Genomic DNA, 16114 nt, shown 5'->3' with positions numbered 1-16114 from the left:
CAGCCAACACACAGCTATCAGTGGCCCTAATAAGGACCTTTGGGGGTCTTGATGCCTACACTAACTACAAATTCTTTCCCTACAGCAGCTCCGGTACAAACAGCACTGTCCCTCATCTAACTCACAAGGCATCTGAGGCGAGCCGCGGGAGGGGCCGACTTTTATATTAGGCGGACACCTGATCTTCCCAGCCACTCACAGCAGGGGGGTGGTATAGGGCTGGAACAACACAGGAGGAAGTTGTAATGCCTTCCCTGTCTTTCAATTGGCCAGAAAAGCGCGCTAACGTCTCAGGGAAGGAAGTGAAAGTAACCCGAACACCGCATGGTGTTCGTTACGAATAACGAACATCCCGAACACCCTAATATCCGCACGGATATCAAGTTCGGACGAACACGTTCGCTCATCTCTAGTTATAACAAATCTGGAGCGATATGCTGCAGGATACCATACAGAAGTGTTTGCCTCCTAGAAGACATTTATCCCCTGTTGTATATTCTATAAGCTGAATGCACATAACCACCGGAACTAAAAAACGACAGGAACAAATGCAACCTTAGTGTTCATATCAACTCCTGCACTGCCTAAGAACAAGACGTGAAAGAGGGACAACGGTATTCCCTTTGACTCTGTGCTATCCTAAATCTAGCAATTGAGCATGTCGCCAAAAAGGGCGCGAGGCCGGAGTGACAACTCTATATGTGCACGTTTTATGCCAATAGTGGTATAGCTCATCCATCAGCTCTAAGTAGTCATATCTTAGTTGTCATAGTTTTATGATACATAGGAGTAGAATGTTAAAGAATTTTTAAAGAAGTACACCTAGATCAGGTAAAATTGAATATAAGAGTCACTAGTGACTTAACCCTTAACCAGAATTCAGACACGACATCCGAATGTAGTTAATGGCAGTGAGAGCTCGGCGAGCCAGGCACCCAACTTTTATTGAGTACACAGGAAAGGCGTAATCAACATATAGATGAGGGAAGGCATATTCAAATAAGATATAGGTAAGACATATGGGCGTATACGTTATTGGCAAATTAATGACTTTCCCAAGCTCAAAATATCACATTTGACATAGAAACATTGGAATTCGCAGATGTTGAGAAATCACACAATGAAAGGATAACCCCTACGCACTCCACAAGCTCAACGCATCCTGGTTCCATAATAAAGATAATTGTTAAGCACAAACATCCTTGTACTAATCACTATGTGTACGTGACATGCTAAATCAGCACACAGTTCATGACCAGGCCAGTGTGTTCTTCTCTGAAGGCCTTAAAGGGATCTGCAGAGTGAACCAATGTCAGTGAACCAAACTACATCTTTCACAGAACATATGTGTCTCCCTGAGCTTCCTGCAGATCCTCTATTGATCAGATCTATTGATATTCCTTAAACCCGCTTCTCTCAGTTCTTACAAGGAATATATCGCCTACATTTGTTTTACTAGCCAATGAAACAGTTTCCATTTTTCTAATCTGCTTTTATTTTCTGACTGTAGTATTTTTATTCTATTGCCTGGACATAACTATGGGGGCTGCTATCTCGCTGGAGCAGCAGGTAACAGCATCTAGAGATGCTTCACAGCATTCTCATGGAAATGGGAACCTATAGACACCAGATGACTCATGACTACTATGGGAGAGTGTTCCAGGCATGTTTTGTTGCATGTGCAGAGGTCATTGTTAAGAGAGGGGGAGGAGGTGAGCTGTGACCATCTCTTATTGTGAATGGTGGATCCTGTTATCTATATAAAGTATTATCTCTCTCAGATATAGAGATGAATGCTGAAACATTTCCAGGACGTGTCAGACTATTATTGACTCAGTGTTAAAATTGCAGGATATGAGGATTTTTTTAAATAGACTTTAAAATTGAAAAAAAAATAATCAAAAAGTCTTTAAAATATGTTTAACATAAAAGCTTGGTTTAACCCCTTAGTGACCAAGCCTGTTTGCGCCTTAATGACCAGGCCAAATTTTGGAAATCTGACACGTGTCACTTTAACATAGAATGACTCCGTAAGGGTTTTGTATATCCAAGTGATTCTGACGTTGTTTTTCCGCCACATGTTGTACTTCATTTAGGTGGGGAAAATAGTCCGATAGAATTTGTGTATATTTATTAAAAGTGCCAATATTGGGAAAAGTTTGAAAAGATTGTCATTTTTTCACATTTTCGATTGTAATTAGAGATGAGCGAGCACCAAAATGCTCGGGTGCTCGTTACTCGGGACGAAATTTTCGCGATGCTCGAGGGTTCGTTTCGAGTAACGAACCCCATTGAAGTCAACGGGTGACTCGAGCATTTTTGTATATCGCCGATGCTCGCTAAGGTTTTCATTTGTAAAAATCGGGGCAATTCAAGAAAGTGATGGGAACGACACAGAAACGGATAAGGCAGGCGAGGGGCTACATGTTGGGCTGCATCTCAAGTTCCCAGGCCCCACTATTAAGCCACAATAGCGGCAAGAGTGGGCCCCCCCCCAACAATTTTTACTTCTGAAAAGCCCTCATTAGCAATGCATACCTTAGCTAAGCACCACACTACCTCCAACAAAGCACAATCACTGCCTGCATGACACTCCGCTGCCACTTCTCCTGGGTAACATGCTGCCAATTCCCCCCCCCCCCCGCCACGACCCAGTGTCCACAGCGCACACCAAACTGTCCCTGCCCAGCCTTCAGCTGCCCTCATGCCACGCCACCCTCATGTCCATTTATAAGGGCGTCTGCCACAGGAAAAGCAGCCACACACTGCAGAGGGTTGGCACGGCTAGGCAGCGACCCTCTTTAAAAGGGGCGGGACGATAGCCCACAATGCTGTACAAAAGCAATGAGAAATCCAATCCTGTGCCACCTCCATCTGGAGCTGCACACGTGGGCATAGCAATGGGGAACCTATGTGCCACACACTATTCATTCTGTCAAGGTGTCTGCACGCCCCAGTCAGACCGTGGTTTTTTATAAATAGTCACAGGCAGGTACGACTCCGCAATGGGAATTCCGTGTGCACCCACAGCATGGGTGGCTCCCTGGAACCCACCCGCTGTACATAAATGTATCCCATTGCAGTGCCCATCAAAGCTGAGGTAGTAATGTCGTGTGTAATGCAGGTGGGCTTCGGCCAACACTGCATGCCCCAGTCAGACTGGGGCTCTTTACAAGTGGACACATGTAGGTTACACTCCGTGTGCACCTACAGCATGGGTGGCTCCCTGGAACCCACCGGCGGTACACAAAAATATCCCATTGCATTGCCCAACACAGCTGAGGTAGTAATGTCGTGCGTAATACAGGTGGGCTTCGGCCCACACTGCATGCCCCAGTCAGACTGGGGTTCTTTAGAAGTGGACACAGATGCATTTACAACTCCCTGTGGACCGACAGCATGGGTGGGTGCCAGGAAGCCACCGGCGGTACATAGAAATATCCCATTGCATTGCCCAACACAGCTGAGGTAGTAATGTCGTGCTTAATGCAGGTGGGCTAAAAATTTATTTGATTACACTGTAGGCGAGGGCCAACAAAAATTGCTGTATCAACAGTACTAATGTACATCCCAAAAATTGGCCATGGCCAACCAAGAGGGCAGGTGAAACCCATTAATCGCTTTGGTTAATGTGGCTTAAGTGGTAACTAGGCCTGGAGGCAGCCCAGTGTAACGAAAAATTGGTTCAAGTTACAGTTCCAACGCTTTTAAGCGCATTGAAACTTTTAAAAATTGTTTAGAAAAATTATTTGAGTGAGCCTTGTGGCCCTAAGAAAAATTGCCCGTTCAGCGTGATTACGTGAGGTTTCAGGAGGAGTAGCAGGAGGAGGAGGAGGAGGAATATTAGACACAGATTGATGAAGCAGAAATGTCCCCGTTTTGGATGGTGAGAGAGAACGTAGCTTCCATCCGCGGGTGCAGCCTACGTATTGCTTACGTATCGCTGCTGTCCGCTGGTGGAGAAGAGAAGTCTGGGGAAATCCAGGCTTTGTTCATCTTGATGAGTGTTAGCCTGTCGGCACTGTCGGTTGACAGGCGGGTACGCTTATCTGTGATGATTCCCCCAGCCGCACTAAACACCCTCTCCGACAAGACGCTAGCCGCAGGACAAGCAAGCACCTCCAGGGCATACAGCGCTAGTTCAGGCCATGTGTCCAGCTTCGACACCCAGTAGTTGTAGGTGGCAGAGGCGTCACGGAGGACGGTCGTGTGATCGGCTACGTACTCCCTCACCATCCTTTTACAGTGCTCCCGCCGACTCAGCCGTGACTGGGGAGCGGTGGCACAGTCTTGCTGGGGAGCCATAAAGCTGTCAAGGGCCTTAAAGAGTGTTGGCCTGCCTGTGCTGTACATCCTGCCTGATCTCCGCGCCTCCCCTGCTACCTGGCCCTCGGAACTGCGCCTTCGGCCACTAGCGCTTTCGTATGGGAATTTTACCATCAGTTTGTCCGCCAGGGTCCTGTGGTATAGCAACACTCTCGAACCCCTTTCCTTTTCGGGTATGAGAGTGGAAAGTTTCTCCTTATACCGTGGGTCGAGCAGTGTGTACACCCAGTAATCCGTAGTGGCCAGAATGCGTGTAACACGAGGGTCACAAGAAAGGCATCCTAACATGAAGTCAGCCATGTGTGCCAGGGTACCTGTACGCAACACATGGCTGTCCTCACTAGGAAGATCACTTTCAGGATCCTCCTCCTCCTCCTCCTCAGGCCATACACGCTGAAAGGATGACAGCCCAGCAGCATGTCTACCCTCACCAGTGGGCCAAGCTGTGTCTTCCCCCTCCTCCTCATCTTCCTCCTCCTCCTCCTCCTCCTCACCGCGCTGAGATATAGACAGGAGGGTGCTCTGACTATCCAGCGACATACTGTCTTCCCCCGGCTCTGTTTCCGAGTGCAAAGCGTCTGCCTTTATGCTTTGCAGGGAACTTCTCAAGAGGCATAGCAGAGGAATGGTGACGCTAATGATTGCAGCATCGCCACTCACCACCTGGGTAGACTCCTCAAAGTTTCCAAGGACCTGGCAGATGTCTGCCAACCAGGCCCACTCTTCTGAAAATAATTGAGGAGGCTGACTCCCACTGCGCCGCCCATGTTGGAGTTGGTATTCCACTATAGCTCTACGCTGCTCATAGAGCCTGGCCAACATGTGGAGCGTAGAGTTCCACCGTGTGGGCACGTCGCACAGCAGTCGGTGCACTGGCAGATTAAACCGATGTTGCAGGGTGCGCAGGGTGACAGCGTCCGTGTGGGACTTGCGGAAATGTGCGCAGAGCCGGCGCACCTTTCCGAGCAGGTCTGACAAGCGAGGGTAGCTTTTCAGAAAGCGCTGAACCACCAAATTAAAGACGTGGGCCAGGCATGGCACGTGCGTGAGGCTGCCGAGCTGCAGAGCCGCCACCAGGTTACGGCCGTTGTCACACACGACCATGCCCGGTTGGAGGCTCAGCGGCGCAAGCCAGCGGTCGGTCTGCTTTGTCTGACCCTGCAGCAGTTCGTGGGCCGTGTGCCTCTTATCTCCTAAGCTGAGTAGTTTCAGCACGGCCTGCTGACGCTTGCCCACCGCTGTGCTGCCACGCCGCGCGACACCGACTGCTGGCGACGTGCTGCTGCTGACACATCTTGATTGCGAGACAGAGGTTGCGGAGGAGGAGGAGGAGGAGGGTGGTTTAGTGGAGGAAGCATACACCGCCGCAGATACCACCACCGAGCTGGGGCCCGCAATTCTGGGGGTGGGTAGGACGTGAGCGGTCCCAGGCTCTGACTCTGTCCCAGCCTCCACTAAACTCACCCAATATGCCGTCAGGGAGATATAGTGGCCCTGCCCGCCTGTGCTTGTCCACGTGTCCCTTGTTAAGTGGACCTTGGCAGTAACCGCGTTGGTGAGGGCGCGTTCAATGTTGCGGGAGACGTGGTCGTGCAGGGCTGGGACGGCACATCGGGAAAAGTAGTGGCGACTGGGAACTGAGTAGCGCGGGGCCGCCGCCGCCATCATACTTTTGCAGGACTCCGTTTCCACAACCCTATACGGCAGTATCTCCAGGCTGATAAATTTTGCTATGTGCACGTTTAACGCTTGAGCGTGCGGGTGCGTGGCGGCGTACTTGCGCTTGCGCTCAAACACTTGCGCTAGCGACGGCTGGACAGTGCGCTGAGAGACATTGGTGGATTGGGCCGAAGACAGCGGAGTTGAGGGTGTGGGTGCAGGCCAGGAGACGGTAGTGCCTGTGTCCTCAGAGCGGGGTTGGATCTCAGTGGCAGGTTGGGGCACAGGGGGAGAGGCAGCGGTGCAAACCGGAGGCGGTGAACGGCCTTCGTCCCACCTTGTGGGGTGCTTGGCCATCATATGTCTGCGCATGCTGGTGGTGGTGAGGCTGCTGGTGGTGGCTCCCCGGCTGATCTTGGCGCGACAAAGGTTGCACACCACTGTTCGTCGGTCGTCTGCACTCTCAGTGAAAAACTGCCAGACCTTTGAGCACCTCGGCCTCTGCAGGGTGGCATGGCGCGAGGGGGCGCTTTGGGAAACAGTTGGTGGATTATTCGGTCTGGCCCTGCCTCTACCCCTGGCCACCGCACTGCCTCTTGCAACCTGCCCTGCTGCTGCCCTTGCCTCCCCCTCTGAAGACCTGTCCTCAGTAGGCGTAGCAAACCAGGTGGGGTCAGTCACCTCATCGTCCTGCTGCTCTTCCTCAGAATCCTCGGTGCGCTCCTCCCTCGGACTTAATGCCCTTACTACTACCTCACTGATAGACAACCGTGTCTCATCGTCATCAGCCTCCTCAAACACTGAAAGGTCTTGAGACAGTTGGCGGAAGTCCCCAGCCTCATCCCCCGGACCCTGGGAACTTTGCAATGGTTGGGCATCAGTCACGATAAATTCCTCTGGTGGGAGAGGAACCATTGCTGCCCAATCTGAGCAGGGGGCCGAGAACAGTTCCTGGGAGTCTGCCCGCTCCTCAGAATGTCTCTGTTTCATAGAGTGAGGAGGCTGGGAGGAAGGAGGAGCAGCAGCCAGAGGATTCTGAGTTGCAGCAGTGGACGGCGCAGAACTCTGGGTGGACGATAGGTTGCTGGAAGCACTTTCTGCCATCCACGACAGGACCTGCTCACACTGCTCATTTTCTAATATGGGTCTACCGTGTGGACACATTAAATGTGCTATGAATGTGGGGACGCCAGAAACGTGCCTCTCTCCTAATCCCGCAGCAGTCGGCTGCGATACACCTGGATCAGGAGCTTGGCCTGTGCCCACACCCGGACTAGGGCCTCCGCGTCCTCGGCCGCTCCCATGTCCTCTAGGCCTACCCCTACCCCTCAGCATGCTGTATTACCAGGAATGCAGAAACACAACACTGTAATTTAATGTGCCGCTTATTGGCCTGTGGTTGTAGGCTGAGTTCGCTTACGGAACGCCAGGAAATAATTTTGCGCATGCCTGCTGTAACACTTAGCTGGCTGCGTATGTATTTGGAGAACTACTACCCCCAGCAGACACAGACCCAGAACACTGAGCAGAGTGACAGGCAGGCCAAATAGTTTTTTTTTTCAAATATTTTTTTCAAAAGGACCACTGCGTATATTCAATCTATATATGTCTTCTGGCCCTGCCTACACAATTCTGTCCCTGATGTGTGTGTCACGGAACTGCAGTGTTGCACTGTTATTAAGTGCAACAGAGTGGTGATTTCAGAGGCAGGAAAGAATTTTGCGCAAGCCTGCTGTAACACTTAGCTGGCTGCGTATTTATTTGGAGAACTACTACCCCCAGCAGACACAGACCCAGAACACTGAGCAGAGTGACAGGCAGGCCAAATAGTTTTTTTTGAAATATTTTTTTCTAAAGGACCACTGCGTATATTCAATCGATAATATATATCTTCTGGCCCTGCCTACACAATTCTATCCCTGGAGTATTACTGCAGGGCGCAATGCTCTGCACGGCCGATATAGCAAAAAAAAAAAAAAGTGCAACACTGCTAAAAGCAGCCTCCACAGTACTGCACACGGTTAGATGTGGCCCTAAGAAGGGCCGTTGGGGTTCTTGAAGCCTACACTAACTCCTAACACTCTCCCTGCCTAACCACCACTTCTGTCCCTGTAGTATTACTGCAGGGCGCAATGCTCTGCACGGCCGATATAGCAAAAAAAAAAAAAAAGTGCAACACTGCTAAAAGCAGCCTCCACACTATTGCACACTGTTAGATGTGGCCCTAAGAAGGACCGTTGGGGTTCTTGAAGCCTACACTAACTCCTAACTCTCTCCCTACAGCAGCTCCAACACGATAGCACTGTCCCTCAGCTATGTCACAACGCATCTGAGGCGAGCCGCGGGAGGGGCCGATTTTTATACTCGGGTGACACCTGATCTCCCCAGCCACTCACAGCAGGGGGGTGGTATAGGGCTTGAACGACGCAGGGGGAAGTTGTAATGCCTTCCCTGTCTTTCAATTGGCCAGAAAAGCGCGCTAACGTCTCATGGGTGTCAGAATGATAGATACCCCCACAAATGATCCTATTTTAAAAACTACCCCCCTTGATGTATTCACTGAGGGGGGTCAGGAGTATTTTGACCCCACAGTTTTTTTCAGGAATTAATTCAATTTAGAGGAGAGAAAGTAAAATTTTATATTTTTGGCAAATATGTCATTTTAAAGACATATTTTTTTCTATAGTGCACATGAAAATGAGGATTGACACCCCAAAATGGATACCCCTGTTTGTGGCCCTAATGTTATATCTGAGTCCACAAAGGGGCCCAAAATGAAAGGAGCAGCTGGTGGCTTTCAGAACAGAAATTTTGCTTGAAGGCCTTTTATGCCCCATAGCACACTTGTAGCGGCTAAAACCATAGAGAACCCCCACAAATGACCCAATTCGTAACTCGAACGAGCGCAAGTTGGGGACTATCTGTATATAGAAACGGAGGTCTTAAGGCTCAGTGGGAGATCTGGCTTTGTTTCCCTCTGCTCTCTCCTTTCCTGCACCTTGTTATCAGCTAATTTAGGACCATAAAACATTAGCTGATGGGCTGGGGGGAATTGCTGCGGACTTTCCGTGCGGACTTTCCACATACATTCTTAAACCTAAGACTGAACAGCAAAATGGACGAGATTTGCAAAAATCTCATTCACACGAAGCCACAGGGAAACTGACTTTCGGCGTGGAATTCAAATCTGCGTCATGTCGGTTTTGGCGCAGTTCCCACTGCGGGCTCTTTTCTCTCTATGTGGAGAGATTTCTGCAGCAGCATGCAGGCTGAAAAATCACTTTAAATCTGCGCCAAATGACGCAGGGTTTGAAGCAGCCTTTATGCTGTGGAAATCTTGCAGAATGTCCGTGTGGTTCCACTGCAGACGTTCCACAAGACTTCCATCCCGATGGAACCCAGCCATGAGGTGTAATAGAGAGCAGAGGGAATCTAAGGGTTCTTTTACACGGGACGATATGTTGGCCAACAGATGCCCAGCAGGGTGTCCCAGCGCTGATGCCAGAGCATTGTTGGCTAAATGGAGGAGGAGCTGGTGATTGTTCATGCCCACCCACTTCCATTCACATGGAACGATATGTCGTTCAGTCCCTGCATACATTTACACTGAATGATAATTGTTCAGATTCTTGCTGGATTGCAGAAATCTAAATGATAATCATTTTCGTGTAAAGACATCTTAAGCTGTCAGTCCAGCCTAACGGACAGGCCTCCTACTGAGATTTAAGGCCCATTTACATGGGATAATCGTCAGGCAAACGATGCCCGACACTCGTTCCCACAAGTACCCACTTTTGCATGGGAGCTAGTAATGTTGCTTCACAGCGGGGCGGCTGGAGGAGATTTCCTCCCGCTCCCCCCCCCCTCTCCATTCACTTAACATAGCAGCAGTTCAGTTCTGAATGTTCGCTATTTACACTGAACGATGAGCGAAGAGGATTTTAAGCTGCATAAACGATGGACGTTGAGCGGTGAGTGTAAATAGCAGCCGTTCAGTACTGAACGGCAGCTGTGTTAAGTGAATGGAGAGGGGCAGGGGAGAGCAAGAAGAGAAATCTCATGCAGCCGCTCTGCTGTGAAGCAACACTACTCCCTCCTGTGTAAAAGCATGCAGGGACGAGTGTTGTGCATCAGCTGCCTGACATTCGTCCTGTCTAAATGGGCCTTAAAGGGGTTGTCCCGCAGCAGCAAGTGGGGTTATACACTTCTGTATGGCCATATTAATGCACTTTGTAATATACATCGTGCATTAAATATGAGCCATACAGAAGTTATACACTTACCCCCTCCGGTGCTGGCGTCCCCGTCTCCATGGCGCCGACTAAAGCTGTCTTCTCCTTCCATTAGACGCGCTTGCGCTGTCCGGTCTTCTGTTCTGTTGAATGGGGCCGCTCCGGCGTGCTCACGCCGGAGAGCTAGTCTGCGCATGCGCAGAAGACATGTAATACGCAGATCAATCAAATGCATTAGATTACACAATTCCGCTTACATTAGCGGGTCAGAATTACGTAATCCACTCGCAGAAAAGAGAACGCAGCAGGTTCTATTTTACCGTAGATATCTGCAACATAGAGCCCATTGTGCTCCATGGTCGCGGATACACCCGCAGCTTATACGTAACTTCATCAAGCTGTGTGACCCCCACGTTATTCAGACCTCTACCTGTAATACGTAATTTACAAGAGGCCTCGGGAACGCTCGCCTTCCTGCAGCTCAAGGAGCAGCTTGTTAAGCGCCTTCTGTGTGAGACCGCCGCACCTCCGCAAAATTACGAAGCCTCACAGTGCGCCAATTTACACCCCATCCGTGCCACTGAGGTCAAAAAACTCCCCAAAAAGCAAGAGAGGAGAGGGAGACCCGACTTTATTGCCCCATGTACCCATCCCAACCAGCCCCCTTAATTATCCCTGTCTTCAGAAATACCACACAGTTCAATTTATGGAACTGTTATTTATTCAGTTGTGCCCTGCAATCCAACGGGTGTTCCCTGCATTATAGGCCTTGTCATGTGTCCTGTAAGTAGATTAGGGCCACAACGGGAATGTTCCTGAACACGGGACAAACGGTGATATCCATTATGGAGTGAATGTCTTCATTCCTATGTACACTGCACAAAAAACCCTGTTTTTAAATTGGCACAATTGCCCAAAAAATAAAAATCGTAATTTTTTTCCTACTGCTTTGCTTAGATTTATTCAAAAATTGTAGAGTTAAAATACCTGCGGTTCCTCCTCATGGCAGATGCACTTATAAATAGACATGAGGGTGGTGTGGCTATGCAGCCAGCGTGTGGCATGAGGGCAGCTGAAGGCTGCGCAGGGACACTTTGGTGTGCGCTGTGGACACTGGGTTGTGCGGAGGGGGGGGGGGGGGGGGGTTGGCAGCATGTAACCCAGGAGAAGTGGCAGCGGAGTGACCCGCAGGCAGTGCTTGTGCTTTGTTGGAGGTAGTGTGGTGCTTAGCTAAGGTATGCATTGCTAATGAGGGTTTGTCCGAAGTAAAAATTGGTGGGGGTGGGGGGCACTCTTGCTGCTATTGTGGCTTAATAGTGAGACCTGGGAACCTGAAATGCGGCCCAGCATGTAGCCCCTCGCCTGCCCTATCCGTTTCTGTGTCGTTTCCATCTCTGGTTTTGCAGGTTTTGCAGATTTTCACAAATGAAAACCTTAGCGAGCATCGGCGATATACAAAAATGCTCGAGTCGCCCATTGACTTCAATGGGGTTCGTTACTCGAAACGAACCCTCGAGCATCGCGGAAAGTTCGACTCGAGTAACGAGCACCCGAGCATTTTGGTGCTCGCTCATCTCTAAACATAAACTATCTAATTCTAAACCTAACCTCTTACCATCACTGCCAGTTTTGGCGTTTCTATCACAGCAATTGCTTTCTCAGTTTTGCCGTCCATTACTGTTTTGTTATTTTTCCGCTGACGGTCCTATCAGGCTTTGTCTTTTGCAGAATAGAAAAATTCCATGAAGTCTTTCTTGGAGTGAAAACACAGCTCTTTTTTTCTAAATAAACACGTTCACGGTAGAAATGATGTAACTTATTTATTCAGCAAGCTGATACAATTATGGCGATACCAAATAGTAACATGTTTTATATTTTAATACCTGTGCATAATAAATGTACTTCCAAAAAATGTTTTTTTACATATTGCTATATCCAAAGACCGAAAACAGTTTTCTTTTTCCATTGACGGAGCTGTTTGGGGGGTTGTCTTTTGCAGTAGAAGCTGTAGTCTTCAGTCAGGGTTATAAATGACATTTTGATCTCTTGGTAATTAATTCTTTGGAGGTGACGGTAATAAAGCAAAAGAAAATAAAAACCAGCTATTCTACTGTTGTACTTTAGGTTGTTGTTTTTTTAGTCGCTGTGAGTTAGGCCTTATTCATGCGACCATGGGGCTAATTTAGCTGCATTAAAAAATGGCAAGCATCTGAAGCCTTGGATTCCAATGTAATCATTCAGATGAGCGATTTTTAGCCACATAGAAACATCAGGGCACCGGGAATAACAGGACATCGGCGACCGAAAACGGCTTCCGATTTTATACAGTGCGTGAATAGATAGGGCAAGACCTATATTTTGCCGAGATATTCTGGAGGTCCTCATAGGCTTCTATGGAAGCTGAAAAAAAAGGGAGGGGGAGGGAGTTTTGTAACATCCAACTCCGGGAAAAGAAAACAGCTGCCTCTAGTTAACCATTAAAAATCATTCACACTGCAGCGCATATTTTGGCTGATATGCTGCAGCTGCCTGTGTGAATGGACGAGAAAACGTTAATTTTGATTGGGACTTCATCACAACGTTTTTCTTTTCATGCAATTTTTGGCAGCGATGTAGTGAGTGTAAAAGTGCATACGGTCAAAGAGTCATAGAATGGTAGAGTTGGAAGAGACCTCCAGGGTCATCGGGTCCAACCCCCTGCTCAGTGCAGGACCACTAAATCATCCCAGGCAGATATTTGTCCAGCCTTTGTTTGAAGACTTCCATTGAAGGAGAACTCACCACCTCCCAGGGTAACCTGTTCCACTCATTGATCCCTCTCGCTGTCTAATATCTAATCTGTGTCTCCTCCCTTTCAGTTTCATCCCATTGCTTCTAGTCTTTCCTTGTGCAGATGAGAATAGGGCTGATCCCTCTGCACTGTGACAGCCCTTCAGATATTTGTAGACAGCTATTAAGTCTCCTCTCAGCCTTCTCTTCTGCAAGCTAAACATTCACAGATCCTTTAACCATTCCTCATAGGACATGATTTGCAGACCGTTCACCATCTTGGTAACGCTTCTCTGAACTTGCTCCAGTTTGTTGGTCTTTTTTAAAGTGGGGTGCCCAGAACTGGACACAGTGTTCCAGCTGAGGTCTGACTATATTTCCCCCTCTTTCCGTTTGATCATATTTTTCTTCCTTTTAACATGTGTGCAAGTTCTGTGTTCATCTATCATGGTCTCTTTAAATGCTTCCCATTCTTCCTTCTTTTATGGATTGCTAACGATTGTGCTTTGAGAATCTTACTTCACAATATTTCCCAACCTACTTAGTCATTTCTATCCTTATAAACATCCAGCCATTGGATTCTTCCTACCCTCTTTCTGAGTTCAATAAAATCTGCCTTTCTAAAATCCAACCTTGAGGTCTGAGTTTTCTCAGGTCTTCATCCCCTTTTTATCCAAAATTCAATGATAACATGATCGCTGCCTCCTAAGGTCCCAGCCACCCTTACTTCCGCAACCATTCCCTCCCTGTTGGTAAGAATTAGGTCCAAGATAGCAGATCCCCTTGTTTTCTCTTCTACCTTTGGAAGATAAAGTTGTCAGCAAGTACAGATAAGAATGTGTTGGATCCATTACTTTTACCTGAGATTCCCAACAAATGTCCGGATAGTTATAATCTCCCGTGATCACTATGTTGTGCTTTTTTGAGAGCTTGGCCATCTGATGTAGAAATAGTTCCTCCATATCTTCTGCTTGTCCAGGTGGCCTATAGTAAATGCCTACAATGGTGTCCTTTCTGTTGTTCTCTCCTTGTATTCTTACCCAAACAGTTTCTACAGAACTCCCATGGTCTGAAGCTTGAATCTCTGTGGAGATGAATGTTTTCCTAACATACAATGCAACACCTCCTGCCCTTTTTAATAAGGTCTATTTCTTACTGGTCATGTGAAGGAGGCCTTATACAGTGAAGCCGGTGGCACACGGGTGTATTTGCACACACAATATACAGATTATAGAACCTATTGATTTCAATGGGTTTGTTCACCAGCATGTATTTTTCCTGAGGATTTTAGTTGAAGAATAAACCAGCGCACCGTGCTCTATTCTCCTGCACCTGTGCACAGCAAGAGGTCTCATAGAAGTAACATAGAGGGTACATAAATGTACACGAAATATGCTAGGAGATGCGTGAAACACTGCGCAATTGTGCAGGAAAAAGAACACATCTGGAACGTGCAGAAAAAGCATCTTTAATTCTGTAGGAACACTACACTGGTGCACATAGGCTTATATGACGCTGGCATAAATGACATCTTCACTACACCCTGTGGTCAGTAGGATTACATTTGTATCCAATTTATATAGTTTTGTAACATTTTAGTACTTTTGCACAATAAAAACCATTTAAAAATGGTGTCACTGCATTCAAAGATCCGGAACATTTGTGTTTTTCTGTCTACAGAGCTGAACCAATGACCGACTACTATAATTGGCCCAAATATAAAAGCAAACAATTACAATAAAAGGTCCAGCCTCCTCCACCCCTTAATAGCCGGCCATCTCTCACCTTATTTCCCTTTCGCTGGTGACGAAACCATGAGATGTCAGAGAAGAGGGAGAAGTATAAAATTCCCCTGAGCGGTAATCACCAGTAAATGTAATTGTATCCTTAATATCGTATGGAGTATAGATATAGTGTAACACTATACATGTAGTACCGTAGTATCTTATTCTGAGCATGTGGTGCGCCCGCTATGGTCCGGCACATCCTAATGCCAAACAGTTATATTCCTGGAAACAAATTTTATATTAATTTTAAAAAAAAGGCCCGGCCTCCTCCACCCCTTAATAGCCGGCCATCTCTCACCTTATTTCCCCGTCGCCGGTGACAAAACTAAACAATGTCATAGAAGAGGGAGAAATATGAAATTACACTCACCGGTAGTCAGCGGTAAATGTAATTGCAGCATTAATATCTTATGAAGTCTATGTATACGGTGACACTATACATAGAGTATCATAATATCATCCTATATTGGGCATGTGGTGCGTCTGACATGGTCAGGCACATCCTAATACCATACAGAAAAAGAAAAAAAAAAAAGGGTCCGGCCTCCTCCACCCCTTAATAGCCGGCCATCTCTCTCCTTATTTCCCCGTCATCGATGACAATACTAATAGATGTCATAGAGGAGGGGGAAATATAAAATTACACTCACCAGTAGTCACTGGTAAATGTAATTGTATTTTTAGTCACTTATGGAGTATATATAAAGTGTAACACTATATATATAGTACCATAATATCAACGCACTCTGCGCATGCGGTGCGCCTGACATGGTCAGGCACATCCTCACACCATACATATTAAAAGAAAAACAAAGGTATACCACCTGTATGCCAGATGTAGACATGGCAGTAATCATCCAGCTTGGTCTGATGGAATTGCTGGGCTGCTCCTGATGACATCATCGGTGTTCTTCTGCTTCTCTGGATGGTCTTCTTGGGGCTTATGAGATCTGGCTCTGATGATCTTAAAGAGCCGGTGTGCTGTCCAGGGTTTTCCAGTTAGTGCTGACAAATGAAAACCCTGTGAATAAGGCCTGGTGGTCTGCCGGTATGGCCGAGTGGTGGGCTTCTGCTGCCTCCATCCTCTTGAGATTAAATCGTCTTGAGCCGTGCCGGATGTTGTTTGACTATAAGAAGAGGAAGCATAGGGATTTAGCTGGTATGATAACTTCTCATGACAGCACTGGATTACAGTTCAAAAAAACAAACTAATTCCTGTATAAAAATTTATCACCCTAAGGGCAAAGTCAGGCGAGCGTTTATTTTTTTGCTTGCGCCTATGTGCGCAAAAAAAGGCATGTCTGATAGAGCCAGTGGCTCCCTATGATTTGTTCACATGTC

Source organism: Eleutherodactylus coqui, chromosome 5 (genome assembly GCF_035609145.1).
Source record: "Eleutherodactylus coqui strain aEleCoq1 chromosome 5, aEleCoq1.hap1, whole genome shotgun sequence".
NCBI classification, from domain to species: domain Eukaryota; kingdom Metazoa; phylum Chordata; class Amphibia; order Anura; family Eleutherodactylidae; genus Eleutherodactylus; species Eleutherodactylus coqui.
This window is presented reverse-complemented; position numbering follows the sequence as displayed.